General features: G+C 39.1%; 1 long non-coding RNA gene across 1 annotated transcript in view; it reads left to right on the top strand.

The window, feature by feature from the left end:
- Positions 1–21780, top strand: part of LOC140906228 (uncharacterized) — a 75793-nt gene extending 54013 nt beyond the window's left edge. The window contains exons 2-3 of the long non-coding RNA XR_012157048.1: positions 20382–20470; positions 21709–21780. This is a non-coding gene — a long non-coding RNA (uncharacterized LOC140906228). The remainder of the gene's footprint in view (positions 1–20381; positions 20471–21708) is intronic.
- Positions 21781–23932: the final 2152 nt, after the last annotated feature.

Genomic DNA, 23932 nt, shown 5'->3' with positions numbered 1-23932 from the left:
AGGAAAGGGAAAAGAAAGAGTAAATTGGTACATTCCTATTCTTTGTTATTTTAATCAGACTGCTGTGCAGAATGAGACACGAGTTAATACTTTGTTGCTAGTAATGAACAATTCCCACGAGTAAGGGTGTTGTCGCAGGTGCCCTAGACAAACTCCTCTATGTATCCCAATATTCATTCTCTACCCTCAGCTCTCATACAAGTCAATACAAGTTAAAAGGAAGCTTAGCTCCCCACAGAATTTTGCCCTTTTGAAGCTGCCACATGATGTTCTAGAGGTGGCTGCACATCAGTGTTGATTTATGTTTTTATCAACTTTGTGGGATGAAAGAATAAAATACATTATCAAATGTATTTTGGTTTGGCTTTGGCTTTGGGATGAAAGAATAAAATACATTATCAAAACTTTGAGATCTTTTTTGATTTTACCTATTTTGTCTGCTCCTTTCCAGTCCTAGTTTTGTCTCAGCTGCAAGTGCCACATGAATACCCTTTCTTGCTTTATTTTACTATTTCCATTTCTGGTGTAAACCATAAAAATGCACTGGGGCCTGTCGTACTAGTTGTGAAGATTTTCAGCCACTAGTCCCGAGGAGCACTGGGGTTATATAACAAGGAGATAAAGGTCTGTGTAAACAGGAAATAAAGGCAGTTTGGCATTCATCCTGATACCAAAAAGAAAAGGAGTACTTGTGGCACCTTAGAGACTAACCAATTTATTTGAGCATAAGCTTTCGTGAGCTAGAGCTCACTTCATCGGATGCATAGCTTATGCTCAAATAAATTGGTTAGTCTCTAAGGTGCCACAAGTACTCCTTTTCTTTTTGCGAATACAGACTAACACGGCTGTTACTCTGAAACCTGCCATCCTGATACCAATATTCTGGGTCTCTGTAATCTCTACAGGGCTCAGAAATATTTATCTACAATGTTCATTTCACATTCTCAAAGATCCGGGTTTGCTTTGAGTTCATGAGGATGCATTGCTTTATTTCAACCAGCTTGGCCCATCCCAAGATTTGACTAGAACACCACTCTAAAGACAGAAGACAGGCTATCAGACCTTTTACTTAGAGACAGGCACAACTGCAACCCCAAATAAAAAAATCCTGATATTTGTTAGGGTCCTAAATCTGAATCTACACTCTGTACACTATTGCAGATCTATCTTAATCGTGTCACAAACAAAACAAAACATCCTGAGCTTTGGATTGATTGAATGATTTATTTATTTTTATTTATGAAATTCAAGTTAACACAAGGACTCTTATGTCTTGGCCCAGCACCTAGCTCTGTAGGACCTATTCCTGGTCCGTATGTGTGTAAATAAACCAGTGAAACTCAGTCAAAACTACCAACCTTAATGCAAGTTCACGGTAAGGATTGCAAACCTCAGGGAATGTGGCCCAAATTTCAGATTTGCAAAAAGATGAGTTTTGTCTAGTTTCAGTCTTCATTACTAAAATTTACACAGCCCTAGTAATAACCCCACAAGTTGACTCAAGCATTGTATTATTAGGCTAATCTGTTTTTAACAGCTAACTGAAAATCAGTTCTGGAGGGGAGAGGAGAAAGAGGAACAAGATTTGAGTCTTGTTTTATTCTCCCGTCTGACCTAGAAGTTTTATATAGTTTCAAAGGTGTTCACTTACCTATTTATTCTTCATAATAGCAAAGTGCCATCTGATATCTTCTGTTCAGTGTTGTCATGAACACATTATGAATCGTTGCAACATCCACAGACTAAATCATAGCATGTTAATGAATTCCTGCAGTGCTTTTGCATTTATGCTGACACCCAGTGGCTGCCCAGCATAACTACACGCTACTTTGTGCAGTGTACAACGTCCTCATTACCAATGAAATAATAAAGCTACAGCAGCAGTTCCAAAGAAGTCTAAGACCCTTGGCAGTGAGGATGTCTGTGCTTCTTTTCTTCAGTCACCTGTTTCAGTAAACAAACACTCAAGTAAAAGGGGGGAACGTCCCATTTGAAGTATACGGGAACCAACCCCTTGGAGCTCTTTGATCATTTGAATCTGGATCCAGACCTATCATGTGCAAATGGGCCAAATGAAAAGATGGGATGAGAAGATCTCTTCGTTTTTCATGAGAGGGGAAGTAAGGAAGGAATGGTTTTGTGATTGCAAAAAGCAGTTGACCACAAACTGATTTTTCACAGTACAAAATGCCTCCATTACCGCCACTCCCCAAATCTACGTTTTCATGTATTGTTAAAAAAACAACAAACTTCAAACAGCTTCAGTTCTCTATAAAATAAGGCAATTTTACTATAGCAATAAATATCACTCCCTGTCAAGTGTAAGTATTGACCTCCAGATATTAAAGCTGATATCAATATTCTCCTTTGGGCTGAATCCTGGAGTCCTTACTCCGTCTTTACGCTGGCAAAATTCCTACTAAAGTAAAGGAGCTATGATTAAAGATTACAAGACTGGCCTGTTTAAAAATCAGTCCTTTCTGCTTTAAAGATCAGATCCTGCAACTAGATCCACACTGGCATACTCCGTGCCCTAGGACAGAGCTCCAATGACTTGCAGAATCTGTCCCTGTAAGTGTAAATAGATCATAGGGAAAGAGCTAAGTCCTACTCCAGTAATATGCTGCACAATAACAGCCTGTCTTTAAGCTCAGCAAAAGCATAGTATATGGCATTCTGTCAATACACCTGAGCACCCAAATATATTAAATGTAGTAAAGCATAAAATAATAAAGTAAAACTGAGCCAATGTTAAACAGAAACAAAATATCCAAATGGCAATTCCGAGGCTAAACAGTGCAGAGAGTTTTCAGGCACAAGGAATGATCCTACATATCACGTGTTTAAGTACTTTTTTCCGGGAGCCATACAGTAAACAGATAGCACTAACAAAGTCAAATATTAATAACCAAGAACTACACATCTCCAAATCCCCTTCCCCCAACCAGCAAAACCCATAGAAATTTACACTGACCAAAGCAAATAGAAAATAAAAGTCAAACCACTTAAATGGTTGACATTTAGGGATAGAACCAAACACCCTTTCCATCCTCTTGAATTATCTAAGTTATAACATTAACAGAAAATAAATACACATTGAAATGGACTAACTCAAGATCGTGACATCCAGGTGGTGAGAAGTTATAATAAAAAGGTTTTAGAACATATCAGGAAGAATTTTTTAGAGTGTCTGTTGACAGATAAGATCATTTTAATGTTTTGTCCCAGTCTAAGTGAGGTGCTGAGCTTTGACTAACCAGGGTAGCATTCTCAATGTAATAGAGTACAAGCAGCATGTTTACCACTGTCCCAACTCTGTGTCTCATTTCTTGGGGGGATGTAAAAAGATACCGTTTGCAGAGGAATGGAAAAAAATATGAGAAGGTTGAAGGAGGGGAGATGACCCAAAACCTGATTATTTTATTATTATTATTTTTTTAATAAAATAAAAAAAATCATTCCACATTTGTCTCTGCATTTCTGGGTTCAAGTTGGCATCAAGTAGATGTGCCAAAATTGTGCAAGGAAAATGGTGACGGTGGCACCACCCAGCCAAAACACAAAGAGGTTACTGAAGATCTTGTGAGAAAGTCTGTTCACAAATAATGTCCCTTAGACACTAGAGACTGGCTAAATTCTGAATATCTAATCTGAATGAAATATCCCAAACCATTTAAGGTTTCCTGCTTTTGCTAGGAATCCCTTTCCTATAAAATTTGTCCTGTCTAACTCATCTCTCTTTCCTCCATCCAGCTCTTTCTTATAGCACCTAATGCTTACTCCTGGCCCAGATGACAAAGAAATCTGCAACCAGACCCCACCCTTCTGCTTTCTCAGTTGTCTTTGTGTTTAGATCCTGCCACAAAGCCTTCCTGTGAAAATTCCAGTAACTGCCCCCAAATCCTCACAGCTGGTGCCCTGAATAGTGCATAAGAGAGACTGGGCAACTTTTGATCTTTCTGCCCCCATGCCTTTTAATTGAAACATATAGGCTTGGCTGAAAGAGAGTCCAGATCTGAACCATTTCCTGGTTTGCACATTCAGCCTCTTGCCACCACAATTTAATATCTTCTTTTAGCTCAGCCCACCTTTACAGATGTGGGAGCAGTACACTCTCACCATACATTCCTGTCTGTGGCTTGTCCCTCCATTAAGACCAGCCTAGTCAAATCCCTGTATTCAATGTTCTACCATCTAGTTGGTGGTCGGCCTTTAGGTCACACTGACCTTGGTTGTGTTTGTATAATTTTCTTTGCATTCTTTCACTGTTTGCCTTGTGCAGTGTGCCCACCACCGTGATCTTGTGAAATCACGGCATGGGATTGGCCCCAATTAAAAAGATTACAATTTAATGTACATTTAATTTATAGTATAGGGTTTAAATCTTATGAAGGTTAGGCTGCGAGCCCTCAGATACAACTGAGAAACTGTTTCATTTTGTGTTTTACTTTATTTTAGGTGTGGCTGAAACAGATTTTTTTAAAAAAATGGGTAACTCTTAACAAAGAGCTGTTAATTTACCAATAAGTAATGCAATAATTGTACCGGTTGTTGGTACTCACTGATAACGCCGATGTTAGTTCACGTAGCTGAGAGCACAGCCTTTATACATAGAGGCTCTAAGAGAAAAGGGAGAGTTTCTGACCAGATCTGTCTTTGAACTATTTTTTAAATATGTCTGATGTCACTCTGAGTCTGCCTGTGAGAGGGGCAGCTTTCTTTCAAAGTCGAGTGAAAGAATCACGCAAGTAGTTCGACAAACAGGTGCCTATGTTTTTGCGAAAGGGTGCTAAGTTTTGTTGATGAGGCAAGAACTCTCCTTTCTGTCCATCTCCTCCTTAAGACTGAAGAGAATTTTTTGAGCCATCTTGACTTGGGGTCCCAGCATTTGTGTGTGTGTGGGGGGGGGGAAGGCTGGATTGCTCTGGTACACTGGGTGCTCCTATCACTGTCTATATTATTCAGGGGGGAGAGATTTATGTTACAATTCATTAATCATTCAAAAGCAGCTAGCTAATAAATGAAAACCAAACACCGATGTGCCAGATACACACAGGTTTATGTATGCCCCAACTCCATGTATGGAGTACATGCCACTTGCTAATCTGTATTGTGATACAGGAGCTGTTCGTGAGAGTATATCCAGAGCAGAGTTAAGAAGTATTTTCTTTGTCACTTTTACCTGCTCATTCACTATTATTGTTCAGCTTCCATGCTGGAGCATTGGCAGTATGTGCTTGGTCACCTAAGTTGAATGGTATTGATCTACTCCTTCACTGAATGAGTGTAAACTTTTAAACAGAAGAACAAATAGTGACAAACAATTCTCTTTGTCATGCACAAACACACTACTTCATCTGCAAATATGAGTTTTCATCTGGGGTGAAATTCACCCTGCTACAGAGTGCCAGAATAAGGCTGATGCATGCATAAATTCCACTTAAGACCTATGTTGAGGGCTTAAGTGGAACTTTTGTTGTGCTAGCTCTCTATGCAGAAGAGAATTTTACCCATTATGAGTAGCTGTTTGCTAACCGATCATGCTAGCAATCACAGATTTGTGTGGAAGCTTGCAAATAGCAAAAATAGGAGCAGTATAAAGTTTAAACTGAACAGCCATTCAAAATTCAATTGAATATCCATGAACATTGTTTCTACAGTTTTCAGCCAACTCTAGTTTGATTTTGCTTATATTTCCTGCTTTATATATGCAAATACCACAGACTTTTGACACTTCCACTTCTAGTCTTGACCAGTAATGATAAAACAAAAGAGCAATTAGAATTTGCATATGCAACAGTGTGCTTATTAGTTCGAAAATCTGTCCCTATAGCACTAAATGACTGGTGAAACCAAGTGTGGAAGGGAACTGGAAAAAGCAACTTTCACTTTTGTGATAACTTGCTGTTCAGTCCGGAAATAGTATATATACTGTTCATTTGACTAATATAATAGATTGTGCTCTACTTTTCCTGACATGACTGAGATGCATGGTTGAACTGAATGTATATTATTTCAGAGATAAATCAACAGAGAATCTGTGTTCTGGGTTACATTGCTCAGGCAAATTATAAGTAATTATAATGGTCATTTACATTCTATGGAAATTCATTTATTCAGATGGATCCCAAAGCACTTTATAGATTAGTAAAAGGAATCATTAAACTGCAGCTACCTTTTGTGGAACACAGCAGCTGTTTAACATTCTACAGCAATGCTACACAGAAATTTGGGGTAAGCAGTGAATAGTATCTTATCTCAGTGATTCTCCTACTGCAGTCCATGGACCACCAGTGACCGATGCAGGCCTTTCTCCAGCCTGCAGATTTTTAGCTAGATCCTCATATGGATGCATGTGAGCACAGCTTATTAAGAGCCTGATCTAAAGTTCATAGAAGTCTATGGAAAGATACCCACTGACTTCACTGGGCTTTGGATCAGGTTCTAAGTTCCTTTAATTTCAAAGAAACTATTTGCAGATGTAAAAGATCACAAGATTTGGCCTTCACTAACAATGTGCATGTTACACAGCATGTATACACTATATAAACTGTAGCTCAGAAATGTTTTGATTGTAAATAAAGAAGGGGTAGAGGGAGAGTGAAATTATGAGATCTAGGGTCCTTATAAATTGTCAATGTGCTCGTCTCAGAAAGCATGGTCCAGATGCCTGGAGCAGCAGAGGAAAATGCTTTTGATGCAACAGCAGTGCCACTATGAAGAGACAGAGGACAGGTGAGTGATGGCCTAGCAGTGAGATCAGGAAAGAGAGCAGAGAATGATAAGGTCCATGAAGAAGGAGAAACAGTAGTTCTGTAGTTCTTTTTCTAAGTTAAGCAATTTGCCCAAGTACTATAGGCAGTACCTAGGAACAGTCAGACAAATTAGAGACCTCTTCTCATGATGTCTGTTGCTATAGGTGCAGCTACAAATATAGCAAGCGTGCTTACTCAAAACATATACCACATCTCCCCTTTGAAACCCTTTTGATTTTATTATACTTGCATCTAAGTTACTAATTTTTCTACTCTGATATCGGTTCTAACAAATCTGAAAGGCTGATGGCATTATCTCACCTGTAATACCTGTGAGTGTTTGTATATAAGTACATTGCCCTTCTGTCAAAATGATCAGTCAACTTTAAGTACCTCTCTGATTTTGGAAGTTAAAATGCTCTGGAGGCTGTAGATGAAAGGTCAGAGTGGGAGCTGGCTGGGAACTCTCAGTTGCTTCTCCAGGGTCCCTTTGTCTTTGGAACACTTACAATGTAGAAGTTACTGCTGGAAATGGCAGTTTTCCTTCAGGAAGTGGCCTAGCAGAAATATCCATGGAGGTTACCTAAACAACTACTGTAGCAAGTTAGCTATTAGTTGACAACTTCCTTATTTTTCATGTCTGAGCTGGGAGTTTTATGTCATTCCTCTTTGGTGGACACAGGACTATAAACTGGTCATCTTTGTCTCTCGAAAGTGAGTAGTTTCTCTGCAGATCTCCTATTCAGAGGTTTCCCCTTATCCTTGAATGGCTGGCTTTGTGTCACTTTGTATGTTAACCCAGGCAAGTTGATCTATTCCTGAGTGCTGCAAAATGGTAAAAGGTTTCCTCAGTACAGTGCAGGAGGAGTAAAGGCAATGCTACAAAAGAACACTAAAGGGAGCTTAGGGAAGATGGCAGCACAAGAAGAATAAGATGAGGTATGAATTGGCAGTTTAAGCATACTGAGTACACGCTTACATTCGACAAAATAGGACATCATGGCAATGAGGCAGGTATATAAGTAGTGTGTTATTTAATAGTTATTCAATTTTCTACCGTTTCCTCCCTCCACTCCCCTTTGTAAATTTAACAGGAGTTCTGTAGATGGTCATTACGGAAAGCTGTCTAGATTACCAAACCCGGGGGGTGAAAAGGCTAATTCTGTTTTCACACATATCTGAATCAGTTTATCCATTCCTGTTTTAATGGTGCCTCAAACTCAGTTGGGTCTGTTAGGCACTACTGTAATATAGATTAATAATAGTACAGTTCCTCCTCCACCTTCAACCTCCCAAAGAGAGGGATTTCAGCTGAGATACTCCAAAGCTTTCCTTTGGCCATTGTGACTTTGTTGAGACTATCCACTATCTACTTTGGTGAGACTATCCACTATCTACTGCTATCTACTTCAGGTACACGCTTTGCTCTAGAAATGGGGGCACTCTCCTTTTACTGCAGCTTGTGAGATTATGCAACTGAAGGCACCATTGTTTTCTGAAGGCTAAAAATCAATGGAAGGCTCCTTAAAAAAAAAGTACAGCCTATTCTCAAACAATGTCAGAGAAAGTCCTCTCTTTATAGTTTGAGTTGTAGAAAGTCAGAAGTGTCCTACTTAGAAGTTAAAAAAAGAAGAAGAAACTTCAGGCACAGACATGGAAAGGAAAAGTTGAAATACAAATCAAGGTTTAATGGTCCTTCTAGTAGCTGTCTTTTGTTTTTACAGTGTGAGCCATTAAAATGCTGGGCATCCAAGCTCATCCATCTCAAGGTGCCTCCGATAACTATGGTATCTTACTATATTCTTGTGGGATGGCAAATATTGAGTTTTAATGCCATCCATTGTAAACTGTAAGGTGATATTTTCAAAGCTGCCCAAGAGATCCTTACTTATAATGGAAAACAGGCATCCAAACCCCTTGGGCAGCTTTGAAAAGCTCAGCCTAAAGTTTTAGAACACAAAATTTCTATCCATTTAAAGAATGCTTTAAATTAGGAGTAATTCTGGAACATATGGGTTCTACTATTTTCTCCAAAGACTATTTTCTATTTATGCATTTCATAAATAGGGTTGGGTGATACTTTGCATTTTTAGGTTCCAGGGGTTTGTACACAATTTGTTTGCTTTATGGAGGCTTGTCTAGTGCTGTGGTACAGTAAGGAGCAGCAAGAGCAGGATTCTAACAAGGTAACTGGTTAAATAAAGATAACCCAGAAGTGATACAGAACAGTCAGCACTCCTTCTAAGTACAGTGAGACACCCAGTGTTAATTCTTTCAAGGTCTGATCCAGTATTCATTGAAGTAAATGAAAGAACTAATATTGACTTGAGTGTGCATTGGACCAGATCCTCTGGGCCCAGATCCTCAAAGAGGGGTGTGCGGGTGGGTGTAAATACCTTTGAGGATCTGGGCCTTATTGCCTTCTGGCACAGTTTTTACCCACTGAGTTGCACTTCTGGGATCCAACAAAGAGAAACACTACTTAGTGAAAACCATGCAAAACTAGAGACTGAAAGCTGAGTTTGGGCTCAACTGAGAATAGGGTCCCATTGAAGTCTCCCAAAAGATTAATGAACTTCACTCTATGTTCTATATAGGTTGTTATACTTCAGTAATCACTGTAATATCTGGTTTCAGAGGAACAGCTGTGTTAGTCTGTATTCGCAAAAAGAAAAGGAGTACTTGTGGCACCTTAGAGACTAACCAATTTATTTGAGCATGAGCTTTCGTGAGCTCACGAAAGCTCATGCTCAAATAAATTGGTTAGTCTCTAAGGTGCCACAAGTACTCCTTTTCTTTTTACTGTAATATCTGAGTACCTTTCAGTAGTATGTTAAGCAAAGTGATTACACATCTGTCTCATGATGCTTGGTCTCTCATCCTCTCCCCAGAAGAAGCGTACACAGTGGAGTGTCTTGTTTTGGAAATATATGATGGTTGGTTGGTTGGTTTTAAAATATGTACCTGTTGCTATGTGTATATTAGAGAAGGCAAGGTCAAAGCAATGTGCCTTGCCCTTGGAGCCAAAGGTGCTGAGGTTTGTGATGACCCTATTTCTTTAGGGAAATCATTCCACAGCCTCAGACTAGCCCCTGAGAAAACTCTCTCAGAAAAGCTTTACTCTTACTGTTGAGAACAGTTGATTCCTGGGTTTATGAAGGATTACAGTACAGGAGTCTAAAAAGGCAGCAGTATGTTGCCAAAGAAAACTCATGGTGTTTGGGTTTGAACAGGCTCCAATTTCTATCCTCAACAGTTCATCGGGATCCTAATTTAATGTTGATTATTGCTTTAGATTACTGAGCTGGGAGTGCAAAATGTTTAATACACTGTATTTAAATAATTTTTCACAAAGTAAACTTTTGATTTTGCCTCACTGTATCCCTGTCAATTTAAATTCATGTTTTAATTTTTATATCAGATAATAGTTCATTTCATTGTTTCTAAAAAAACACTAACCTGAAAGCTTCCCGGAAATCTAACATCTCTTAATAGTCTTTGCAAGTAGAATTGCTTACTGCAATTTAAATATTCAAAGGGCTTTATTTTAAAGTTAATATTGTTTATAGGAAGCAAATGCAAATAAGTGGTTAAAACCTTTTGGTATTAGATCATTAAAAATCCATTCTTGACTTCCTGCCCACAACTACATCTTTTTTCAGACCTGTCACCCATTTCATTTAAGCACTTAGCTCTTTCCTAATGAATGAATTGGCATTTCATATTACCTTATTATCCTATAAAGCAAAATGCATACTCAATAACATTAACGGTAATTTCTCATAAAGACACATTATTGATCTGGGTGCTACCTGTAAGCATTGAAAATTGCATCCTGCACACAGAGCCTTTCACATCTGGGCCTGAAGAATTAAAGAAAAATTAAATTTGACAGCAGTAAATTCACAGGCACAATCTAGGCACCAATTTATATGCAAAATGAAATGCTTTATGAAAATTTCCTCTATTTTCTCACGGAGATTTGGGAAAAAAGATTTCACTAGATGCTTCTTTCTCTAATATCCCTCTACTTAAATATTATACTGCAGTCACTGCAGACTCCCTTTGATGTATAAATAATCAAGTTAAATTATGTGCAGCAAGGAGACTAGTGCTCTGCCATTCTTATTTTACAAAGTAATTTCTACCCTAGAGGGTCAAATTTCCCTGACAAATTCTTAATTACTATGTTGCAACAGAAGCAGAATCTATTTGTGCATAAATCCTGGGCATTCCCATGTGGTAAGTAACTAATATTACCAACCATTTCACTTGGCCTGTTCACTGAACTCCATAATTAGATAATACTTTTGATGATGGTACATTTGAAGTCTTAATCCATTTAATTTTTTATGAGATTTTTTTTATTTTAATAGGGATATGTTAGTGACCGCTGCCTATTTAAAAATCATTAAAATTCTGTCCACAGCAGTAATAAAGATTAAAGATTACTAATATGGCATTCATAACCTTGCTGGTTTTCTAGAAATCCGGGGCTTAAGGTAAATGTTAAAGGTCATTTAATATGTTAGTCACTAATTATAATCCTGGGTAGTAGGTTCCTTTTCTAATTATCCTGGTATAAAAGTTCTATTGTTTGGGTCTATACTTCTGATTTTTCTATTTGGTTTTTCGTGTGGATGAGTAATCCTGGAATTAAGCTTCCGACCATTGATGAAAGTAGGTAATGCACAATGATTAACTGGATAAAAGCATACGTTTGAAAGCTGCAGAATATCTCACCTTGAAGTTACTTACAAAAGATACAACATCCCTTTTCTAGTAGAAATAAAGCAGAAAGGTCATTGCAAAGATTAACACCTTTTTATTTTAGTATCAAACATTGACAAATAAGATAAAGGCCTCCAGAGCATGTTGAGAAGAAAGCAGGAGCAACTAGAGACAAAAACGGGAGTTGGGAGAATTTGAAAAGAGCAATCATCTCCCTGAATTCAGGAAAGCACTTAAACATATGCTTAACTGGATAAGGATGGATTTAAGCATGTGCTTAAATGTTTTCCTGAAATGGGGCTTAGTTCTGCAGTAAACTACTCCTCAGAGATTCAAACAAACTTGACCTGCTTACGTTCATACAAAAACTTGGTCTTTCCCTTCTGCTCACCTGTTATCTTCCTGCCCAGTGGCAGGTCACCTGTGATTGACAAAAAGCCCTAGGTAGTTTTGCCTGTGAGGTACATTTTATTATCTGTATGATTTCTCTTCTGGTACCACCCAAATGCCCAATCTGGGGCTCATTGTCTATACAACCACATAGGCATCTTCCCTACTCCACAGAGTTTACATACTGAGGCCCCAGTGCAGGAAAGCACTTAAACCTATTCAGGACTGCACTTACCATTTCGTACGTCCCATTGAGTTAAATGGGATGCTTTCCGTAATCGGGGTTTACGGCTCTGATCCTGCAACTGGCTCTGTCTGGGAAGGTCATTGTGCCTGCTGGGAGTCCCGCTGAACTCAATGGAGGCACCAATGATCGGCCTGCATATTGCAGGACAGGGGCCTGAGACTAGATGCCTTAAGTGAGTGCACTACACAATAGGAGGAAAAGAGTAAGGGAAGACAAAAATAACAGCAATTGGAACCTGAAAGGTATCTAGCCACTTAACTCCCACTAAAATCAATGGGAGTTGGGCTCTGAAGTAACTTTGAGGCTCTGGGCCCAGGTGCCTTAACCCGAGTACACAAAAAATGGAGATAAAGATAATAATGGCAGAATTTTCACTATCTGAACATGGCAATATTCAGCTCACTTCAGTATAGGGGCACTGTGATATTGATTTAGTTAATTCTCATAAAGCATTTTGGTGATAACACAGAACATAAGAACGGCCATACTGGGTCAAACCAATTGTCCATTTGCCCAGTATCCTCTCTTCTAATAGTGGCCAATGTCAGATGCTTCAGAGGGAATGAACAAAACAGGGCAATTATCACATGATCCATCCCCTGTCATCCACTCCCAGTTTCTGGCAGTTAGAGGCTTAGGACACCCAGAGCATGGGGTTGCATCCCTGACCATCTCGGCTACTAGCCATTGATGGACTTATGAACGTATCTAATTCTTTTTTAAACCCAGTTATTTTTTTTCTCTTTAGAGCATCCCCTGGCAATGAGTTCCACAGGTTGACTGTGCACTGTGTGAAGACATACTTCCTTTTGTTTGTTTTAAACATTCTGCCTATAAATTTCATTGGGTGACCCCTGATTCTTGTGTTATGTGAAGGAGTAAACAACACTTTCTCCACACCATTTATGACTTTATAGACCTCTATCAGATCCTCATTTAGTTGTCTCTTTCCCAAGCTGAAAAGTCCCAGCCTTTTTAATCTCTCCTCATATGGAAGCTGTTCCATACCCCTAATCATTTTTGTTGTCCTTTTCCAGTTCTAATATATCTTTTTTTTTTCTTTGAGATGGGGAGACCAGAACTGCATGCAGCATTCAAGGTGTGGCATACCATGGCTTTACATAGTGGCATTATGATATTTTCTCTCTTACTATCTATCCCTTTCCTAACGGTTCCTAACATTGTGTTAGCTTTTTTGACTGTTGCTACACATTGAGCAGATATTTTCAACTGATTACTTACACACACACACACACATACACTCTCACAAAGGATATTTCTAAACTGTTGTATTAATTTAGATGGAATATACAGGCCCAAAGAATCAAAGGTGTTGACAGGACCATGTCACCATCCAACATTAAACAGTTTTAAAGAGGGTTTGTCATTTGGTTTACAGAGACCTCCACCTCCTTATTACCCTAGCAAATACACCATTAAAAATCCTTTTGACCTTTTAGATACAGAAAAGAAGGGAAAAAACAATTTAAGGATTAGCAATGTAAAGTATTAAATAAGGCTTTCATTTTAACAACATGTTGGGACACAATCAGAAAGGCTAAGGCACAAAATAATTTACACCTAGCAAGGGACAGAAAAGGTAGTAATAAGAGGTTCTTTAAATACATTAGGAGCAAGAGAAAAATAAAGGGAAATGTAGGTCTTCTATTTAGCAGGGAAGGAGAGCTAATAACTGATGTCATCACAAAGCTGAGGTGTTTAATGCCTATTTTCCTTCAGTCTTTATTAAAAAGGTTAATGGTGACCAGATACTCAACACAATAAATATTATCAATGAGGGGGAAGGAATGCAGGCAAAAGTAACTATCTGAAGCTATATTGGAAATGTTAGCAATTATTTTGGAGAACTCCTGGAGGAGGGATGAGGACCCGGAAGACTGGAGAAGGGCAAGCATAGTACCTATCTTTAAAAAAGGAACCAAAGAGTACCTGGGGAATTCTAGACAGTCAGCGTCACTTTGATACCTGGAAAGATACTGGAACAAATTATTAAATAATCAATATGTAAGCACCTAGAGGATAATAGGGTTATAAGGATCAGATAGCGTGGAATTGTAAGAACTAACCATGACAAACCAACCTAATTTTCTTCTTTGACAGGGTTACTGGCCTACTGGACAGGTGGGAAGCAGTAGTCAGAATATATCTTGACTTTAGTAAGGCTTTTAACATAGTGCCACATGGTATTCTCAAAAATAAATGAGGGAAGTGTGGTCTAGATGAAATTGCTATAAGGCAGGTGCCCAACTGGATGAAAGACCATACTCAAAGAGTGGTTATCAATGGTTCACTGTCAATCTGGGTGAGACATATCTAGTGGAGACTCACAGGGGTCAGTCCTGGGTCCAATATTCAGTATATCTCATTAATTACTTGAATAATGGAGTAGAGAATATCCTTATAAAATTTGCAAATGACAAAAGCTGGGAGCGGTTGCAAGCACTTTGGAGGATTAGAATTCAAAACAACCTTGACAAATTGGAGAACTGGTCTGAAATGAACAAGATTAGATTCAATAAAAAATAAGTGCAAAGTACTTCACTTCGGAAGGAAAAATCAAATGCACAACTACAAAATGGGGAATAACTGGTTAGGAGGGCTGAGAAGGACCACAATGTGATGCAGTTGCACAAAAGGCTAATCTAATTCTGGATTGTTAGACATGGTAGGTAACTGTCCCACTCTGTTTGGGAGTATTGGGGCCTCAGCTGGAGTACTGTGTCCAATTCTCGGCACCACATTTTAGAAAAGATTGGAGAGAGTTCAGAGGAAAGCAACCAAACGATAAGAGGTTTAGAAAACTTAACCCCTGAGGAAAGGTTAAAAAAACTGGACATGTTTAGTCTTGAGAAAAGAACACTGAGTGGGGATCTGATACCAGTCTTCAAATATATTAAGTGCTTTTATAAAGAGGACTGTGATCAATTGTTCTCCAGGTCCACTGAAGTTTAGAACAAGAAGTAATGGCTGTAATCTGCAGCAAGAAGGATTTAGATTAGATATTAAGAAAATCTTTCTAATTTAAAGAGTAGTTTTATATCTGGAATAGGCTTCCAACAAAAGTTGTGGAATCTCCATCACTGGAAGTTTTAAAGAATAAGTTAGACGAACACGGGTCAGGGATCATCTACTGGGATCAGATACTTAGTCCTGTCTCAGTGCACAGGGCTTGGCTAAATGACCTCTTGAGGTCCCTTCCAGCCCTATATTTCTGTGGCCCCATGATCCCATATTCCCTTTTCCTTTAGCGAGAGAGAGTTTTTAGATGTACCTGCCCCTTCCCCCTCCTTGTTTCATAGTCTCTTAGATGGTATCAAAGATGGTAATTTAAAGGCCTTTTGAGGAAAAGGGAAGAAGTTAGTTGAGTTGGGCTGGAACTCTTGTTATTGTGTTGTTGTTAAAATCTGATCCTGTTTCCCAGAAGCCAAAACAAGACAAAAATACAAAAAAGGGAGGGGAAAAGAATAGCAAAGATAGAAAATATATCTTCTGTGTCTGGTGTTGACTCTCACTTGCAACCTCACTGCTGTAAAAACACAGACACAGCAATTGTTTTCCCAGCTACTCTGAGACCTGGGAAACTTGTACCAGAACTGGGCTATTTAGGGTATTGTTTTTAACTGCCTCTTTCTGGTCACAGGCATACAGCAGTGTTGCAAAATATGCAGTCTTGGCTGTCTAAACCAGATTCTTACTAGACAAAAGGAAAAAGGAGAGAGAGATAGGAAAGAGAAAAACTAAGGTTGGAAAGGAAAAGGACTCATATCTCCTACAATGGAGGAGGAGTAGAAAGCCCACCATGATGCCAGCTGGGGATGCCCACTCTCCTTATACTGGGTGTACTCCCACAAGGCCTTCCCAAGAATCACATCCTTTCTCAGCCAAAGCAACATAAAGGAGTAATAGTATAATTAAGAATTTAGATCATAAAGTCGTGCTGCTGTGCCCACTGTTTAGACCCTAAAGAATCAAGGCTTGCCAAGATTTACATGCTTCCTCATATCTTCCATTATTGTAGAGGATGGAGGAAGAGAGAGCTTAAATTAAATGTTTTTTATCATCACTTGATGGTCCACCTGGTGGCCCCATAGGTGTAAATAGGAGCCTGGAGTTCATGAGACTGGGGAAGAAACACTACACTAAATAATGATGAAGCACTGTGGAGATTTTCAGTGCTCTCAAAATCTTCTATCCACTTCCACTTGTGGGTGGACCAGAGGTTGTGGATTGGCTTGCAATATGACCTTCTTCAGTGCAATGGCATTGCTTAATGACCTCCATAGAAACCGTTTTATATTGCCCAACAAACATATGTGCAATATTTCTGTGATTTATTCCTGAATAGTTCTATATTTCTGAGTTTATGTACCAAAACATGTACTTGAATTTGGGCAGAGGTTGAGTGTGTAGCCTTGTGAAATTCTACCCACCAACTAACCTGAGGCAAGGAATGTTTCTGATGAGCTAAAAACTAACAGTAGATTTTACACTATTGGCATCTCCTTGGGAAGAATGAGAGAGCAGGTTTTGTGCCTGGGCTGATGAATTTTCATAACAATTTTTCATGTTTGGCAGGAATTAAGGACATAACACATAAGTATGCTATTTTTTCCATGACTTTCTTCCCACAACCAGCCTCTTTAAATACTTTAAGCAGAGTCAGAGGGTAGACCCCTTTAAAATATTCAGAATGCTGCTTTAATCGAGGAAATAGGTTCTCACCACACACACAACTTTCTGTCCCCTATTTTCAATAATTCTTTTTACAGCCAATAATGTGATGTGGGGAACATGATAATCTACTTTAAGTAAGTGGCATTCTCACCTTGCTCTAACACAGCACAGTACACATAGACTAGATATAGTCCCCTATCTCTGGGGCTTTTGTTATTATTATCTTAAATAAAAATAAGTTTCCTAGCAGAGTTTGCTCCTAAGTTTGGATGTTTCTAGGTACTTTAGTGCACCTTATGGCTAATAGGACATACTTGATCTAGTTGCCAGCATGAGCCAGCAAAATCTGTTCTGTATCTTGGTACAAGATCTTGGAAAATAACATCTTGTTACATCTTCCTATACTTTTCCCTGCTTCCTGTCCTGGCAAAATTGTCATAGAAGTTTACTCACCCAGGCACAAAACCTATTTGGCCACTCATGGTAGTTAAACATGGGTCTTGAAATTGGTGGGGTTGCATTGGTATAACTGAATAGAAAATGTCCCACAGCCTTCAGGTTTACTTCAAGTAAACAGTGATACATGCTAGGAACTATCAAAATATAAAACATGTCTGTGTCATGTGCATTCCTGTCACATGAGAACAGCCATAGCATGGAAAGGAATAAATATTTGTAACCAAATAACCATGTTAAGAGGAGGCATGGTAATGAGCACCACCATGAGGAAAAGTGGACAGATTTCAAGGGGGGGGGATTAGAGATTGGGATGCATGGTAAACTATAGAGATGAGCCTGAACCAAACCCCTTGACACTCATACACTTGAGGTATTTGAAATCTAGGTCTAGATTTCACCATATTACTTTTAGTAAAACTAGCTTTAAAATGGGGATGGAAACCTTGTAATGAAAAAAAAAAATCCTGGTTTTGGATTTGAAATTTTGAAATGGTCAATGTAAAGCTTTTAAAAATTGATGGACTCAGAATGGTCAAAACCCTGGAAAAATTTAGTTGAACGTTTGGCCTCCCCCTCCCTTTGAATTATGATATGCCAAAAAAATTGACCAGCCCTACTTTTTAGTACATCTTCCTCTGTGAAATTGTTTTCTCTTATAAATTTCCTCTTCAGTGACCCTGTGTGTATGTATATATTGCACTTCCAAACACTTTGTGGGGCTAAATTATGCCATTAATTGCCAGAGCTAAACCTGGAAGATGGAGAAAACACTGGAGCCAGGTATACACTGGTTACCAGATCTATCCTGCTGGTGCAGAACAGAGTGGCTAGGAAAAAGTTCGGGATTGCTTGAACATAATAACTATGTGAGGCTCCTTGCAAATGCAGTAATGTGTTCCTCTTGCCAGCATGTGTACTCTTCCCCACTCTTTATGTGCTAGCTAAGGTTGTGAGCCCCTTTCCCTTCAGACTGTGGACCAATGGCAGGCACAAGAGTCTTCCAATTACCATTCTTGTGTTCTCGGTAGATATCCTGTCCTACTGCAGTGCAGGTACAGTATAGGAAGTCAGTGAGAAGTGCCTCTTTACCACAAAGAGCAGGATTTGTCTTATATAGTTTATATCCAGATTGGAACATGTAAAGAGTGAAGTTCAGTATATGAACATTTCTAGTTTTTTATAAAAAAATGAAAATTGTTGCACATTTAAAGAAACAGTTGCCCTAGAAAGGTAGTAAATACAAAGTGCATTCTATTGCATGTTTATCACAAAAATGAGGAATGCCAATTGGCATAGACTCCTACTAAATTTAGTCTACTCTTCTGCCAGGGGATCTATCCTTTGTGTACTAGGACCCATCTTCAAATTGTATTTAAACAGTTAATTTGGGGTCTGATATAATGTTAAAATTCCTATTGACTTCAACAGGAATAGCATCTGGTCCCTATTCCACATCCAAAATTATTGACATCCACATATGAGACTATGACTTGTCAAGTCCTCTGTTTCTCTCTGCACATCCATTTAGGAAGATAAGATTTGCCATACTGGCATAGTGGTTCAGACCCATGCTCTGTCTTCAACAGTGGCCAGTGCCAGAGTTCAAACAGGAAGGTACAAGATACCAATAGTAGGTAAATGTGTGTAGTTGTTCACCATGAAGGTCTCAGCATAATCCCAATGAGCTATAGATTGATTTAAACCCTGAAGCATGAGATTTTTATCCCTTCCACAATGTGTTGTTTGCATTTAGAGTTGTAATTCTGGATATTCTTATAATCCATATAAACATCCATTCTGTTTCAGAATCTTACTAGGTATTGGCCTCAGTGACATCCTGTGGCAATGAGTTCCACAGTCTAATTAGGCACCAAGGGGGGGAAGTATTTCCTTTAATCGGTTTTGAATGTACCAGTCTTTAATTTCTGGTTTCAGAGTTGCAGCCGTGCTAGTCTGTATCCGCAAAAAGAAAAGGAGTACTTGTGGCACCTTAGAGACTAACAAATTTATTTGAGTATAAGCTTTTGTGAGCTAAAGCTTATGCTCAAATAAATTTGTTAGTCTCTGAGGTGCCACAAGTACTCCTTTTCTTTAATTTCCCTAACTGTCCCCTTTTTTCTTGTTTTATGAGAAAGGGAGAACAGAAGCTCCTGACTTACCTTCACTAAACCATTACTTTTATATACATATCACCTTTTAAAAAAACCTGTTTTAAACATTTTTGAAATACAATCATTTTGAAAACCTTAATTAAAACTTTGAAAAATATACAAAACCTCCAAATGATCATTTATAATTGTTTCAGCACTAACAGTGTACCTGGAGAGCAGGAGCTCCTCTAATCGCAGATCTAATTCCAACTTCTTCAAGTCTCAAATGTTTTCTATAGAGCTAACTTGGGACTTTAGACATAGCCCTATTCCAGGGATGTTGCATAACCTGCACTTTCCCAGCAATAGCCTTGGGAGGCATTGTGACTCAGACACACCCTCTGGGGTCATAATCCCTACTCTGCTTCCTCATTGCTCTGGGGTGAGTGTAGTTACTGGCCACTGGCCTATACCAGCAGCAAATTGCAATGCCCTCAGCATTATCTCAACTACACTGGCCAGTGCATGTGGGGATGAGGGGAGGAGCTATACTATGCATAGGGGAATAAATGGGATGATAGCCCCTATCTACTCCTACATGCCTAGACAGGAGGTCTGCCTCAGTTTTCCATCCATAAAATAAGGATGAAATTACTTGTTTTGCTGCAGTGTCATGAGGGTTAATTTAGTGTTCATAATACCTTTTGGATACAAAGTGCTAAGTATTATTCATATGCAAAGAACTGAAAAGTGTGTGTGTATGTTTAAGTAAGAGTCACCCCTTCACTTTTGATTTGTGTTTATTTTTACATCTGGAGCAAATCAGTAAACATATTTGAGAGAGAAAACACCTGATGGGATATTGTGCTGCATGGGAAAAAAAACAGTTATCTTAGGTATAAGCAGATGTTAAAGAATTAAGGATGATTTTAAATAACAGAGGGACCTTTCTGCTTAGAAATACCAATATACCTACCCATACTTTTTTTTTATTATTGCTGTCTTCTCTTTCAGCTAACCTTTGAGTGAGAGAAACTTCTGCTGATGTCAAATGACCAGGAGGACATTAACAACTGATTTTGGTGCCTGTCGGGTGCCGTTGGGTATGTCTCCCCATTACCAAGCTGGCTTTCCTCACTACTGCCACTGACCTTGCAAACAGCTCCGACAGAGGTCGGAATGGATTCATTGATCAGCTAGGCCAAGCATATGACAGTCTGTGCCTTAATTGAATCCCAAAAGGGGGCAGACTGGGTTTTTATTACAGAGGCCAGACGATAGCACTCATTAAAAGCTCCACAGACTGTGTAGTTTACTAATTAGTTTATTATACAGACACCTTGACGATGGGCAAAGTTGTCATTTTGCCCTTTATCGCACAGGGGATGTTGTTAAAAGTTTAATCAGCTAACACTGACCAACTCAGCTTGGCAGGCTGTGGATGGTCATTACTGAGGTCACCCCTGCTGTAGCAATTCTGACAGGGTCACAGCATGCACCTCCAATAAAAAAAGCGTTACGTAAGGTAAGAGTGCACCTGAAAGGGAACCAGGAAAAGAGATTTGCTCAGCAGGGAGTAGAAAACAGATGGACTGTTAGGACAAGTGAATCCTGTTACAGTTTCTCTTTACCTACATTGTTTAACATATGCTTTTTGGAAATATGGGGAGCACTGAGCTATTTCTTTGATATGTTCATTAGACCTCAAGATAGCCTGAACCAACTGGAGTATTGTCAGATACTGAATACTGCAGGGTAGGAGGAAGCAGGGGTGATTTTGCTACTCCAGCAATACTTAACCACCCAAACGATGGGAGGGTTCATCTGCAATGTTTGTGGGAATTTGCAGTAGAAAAACATCGGAAGAGAGCATTGTAAGCTTGCCTCTCAAGCTACTCCAGTTCTCTCCTTCTCTCCCCCACGTTACAGGCAGTTCCCCTAATGTTTTACGAATGTCTTCAGTTGTGGCAATAAGTTATAATTTTGGGAAGTATTTTTTTTAATCAAGAGGTTGTTATTAATTATTTGTGTTACCACAGCACTTGTAAGTCCCAGCAGAGTGCAAAGACACCTTGTGTTAGGTTCTGTATAAATGTATTGTAAGAGGCAGCCCCTCTCCCAAAGAGCAGACAGTGTGAATAGACAAGATGGACAGAGTGACAGGGGAAAAAGAGGGGAAGTGACGTGCCCACAGTCACCCAGCAGGTCAGTGGTAGGGCTGGGAATAGAGCCCAGTTCTCTTGACCTGCAGTTCACTGCTCTAGCCACTAAACTACGCTCTCTCTCTCTCTCTCTCTCTCTCTCTCTCTCTCTCTTTCTCTCTTTTTTTCTCACAAAACAGGGAAATCTCCAGGTAAAATCCCATCCAAATTCCTGAGCAGCAACTTGAAAGAAACAAAGTACAGACAACCTCAATGGGGAAACTGTCTGAGTTTATCTCCAAGCCCCAGGGTTTACAGGGATAGGATACTTTTATTATTATTTATATTGTTGTATCACCTAGATGTCCTAACTAAGATCAGGATCCAATTATACAACTACTAGAACTCATGGTGTACAAATACACAGTAAGAATCTAGTTCCTGCTCCAGTTTGGAGATGCAGACCATTCTACAGAAACACCCAGTCAACGTGGAAGTGTTTAATAAAGTTGGTTAGTTTTTTACCTTAGTAACAGGTCTTCGTATATTAATTCATGGTTCGAAGTGATCTAGGACACAACAAGCTGAATATAACTGTAGCCTGGCATTGCCAGCAAAGCACTGTCTGTATTCTCTGTCTGTACACTAGCTTAGGGGCTCTCATTTCATATATCATTCACAACTCGAGGCAATAGTTCCACAACATCAGTACATATTCTTAATACAAAGAGAAAAAATAAAAAGAATTGCTATGCCGTGTATGTTTCTCTTTGGGAGCTAGATAAATGTGTAAGCTGCACTATCTTAGACGCCCCTCTGAATTTAGTCCTTTGGGTCTGTACATATACAGTGGATGGAATTCGAGTCCTGCGTGGGACTTTTTTTTTTTTTTTTAAATCCAGCTCCTGTCCCGCCCTGCAATATCCACTCCCACCCGATCCCACATTGTTTCTTTAATTTTTATCCTACTCCCACCCACAAAAACCTTTGGTCCCACAAATCCTGCAAGACAGATTCCCCCATGCTACAAAAATAAAATAAAATAAAATAAAATAAAAATGGACGGTTAAAATATTATATATATATATATATATATATATATATATATATATATATATATATATATATATATATATATATATAAATGGAATTCAGACACAAATTTTACCACTAAAAGAATAAAACGAATCTTGCTTAAACCATGTAAAAATACTTTAACTCCTGTTATAATAGCTATCAAATCTCTTTCTATCCCTTTCTTAAATTTAAGTATTAAAACCCTTATTTAAAAAAAAAGAAACTTGCTTTACATTGCTGACATTCTATTTATGACAAATTGACTAAATCTTCATGTTTTCCCGCAAATTACCACAGTCTGTTTCTTTGCCCACCGAGTTCTGCCCGCAACAAAGTACATTTTACTGGCTCCTGCTATTATGGCAGTGGGTCCGCCGGGACCTGCAAGATCCCAGAACCCTTGTAGGACTCTAGATGGAATACTGGCACAATTGAAGTGAATGGGAATTTTGGCACAACTGTTTAGGACAGGACTAGAGGAAGAATATCGGGCCAGACCCTCAGCTTGTACTAATCAGTGTAGCTCCATGACTTTAATTTCCACCATCTGAGAATCTGATCCAAGCATTTGAAACTGCAGAGTGAATTTAGACAGGAAGGATGTGTTACACACACAGGAATCTGGCCAGGGCACGTCGGAACGTCTGGGCTAACAACGGGGTCTTGCATTACTAATATTAAATCAGCTCACACCGTCCTTTATTATCCTCCTTCTATGCATGGGGAAACTGAGGCACCAAGTGATGTAGCTTACCCAGAGTCACAGTAAATTGGTGGCAGAGCAGGGAGAGAACTTAGGAGTCCTGACTTCCATTCCTGCAATTTAGATGTCACTGTTACAGTATCTGCAGTGCTACAAAACAAACCGACAATAGGACCCAAGCACCACAAGACTAACACAAAATGGAAATACCAGTCACTGAAATGAAAGTCAGGGTTTGGGTTAGGGTTAACCTCCACCCCACAAATCCTAGCCCCAAGAAATAAGACAAATGACTCACTGTGAACAAAGAAAAGGAGTACTTGTGGCACCTTAGAGACTAACCAATTTATTTGAGCATGAGCTTTCGTGAGCTACAGCTCACTTCATCAGATGTTTACCGTGGAAACTGCAGCAGACTTTATATACACACAGAAATCATGAAACAATACCTCCTCCCACCCCACTGTCCTGCTGGTAATAGCTTATCTAAAGTGATCAACAGGTGGGCCATTTCCAGCACAAATCCAGCTTTTCTCACCCTCCACCCCCCCACACAAATTCACTCTCCTGCTGGTGCTAGCCCATCCAAAGTGACAACTCTTTACATAATCAAGTCGGGCTATTTCCTGCATAGATCAAGGTTT

This window comes from Lepidochelys kempii, chromosome 1 (assembly GCF_965140285.1).
Source record: "Lepidochelys kempii isolate rLepKem1 chromosome 1, rLepKem1.hap1, whole genome shotgun sequence".
Lineage (NCBI taxonomy): Eukaryota > Metazoa > Chordata > Testudines > Cheloniidae > Lepidochelys > Lepidochelys kempii.
Note: the sequence above shows the minus strand (reverse complement) of the source record. Positions and strands in the feature narration are given on the sequence as shown.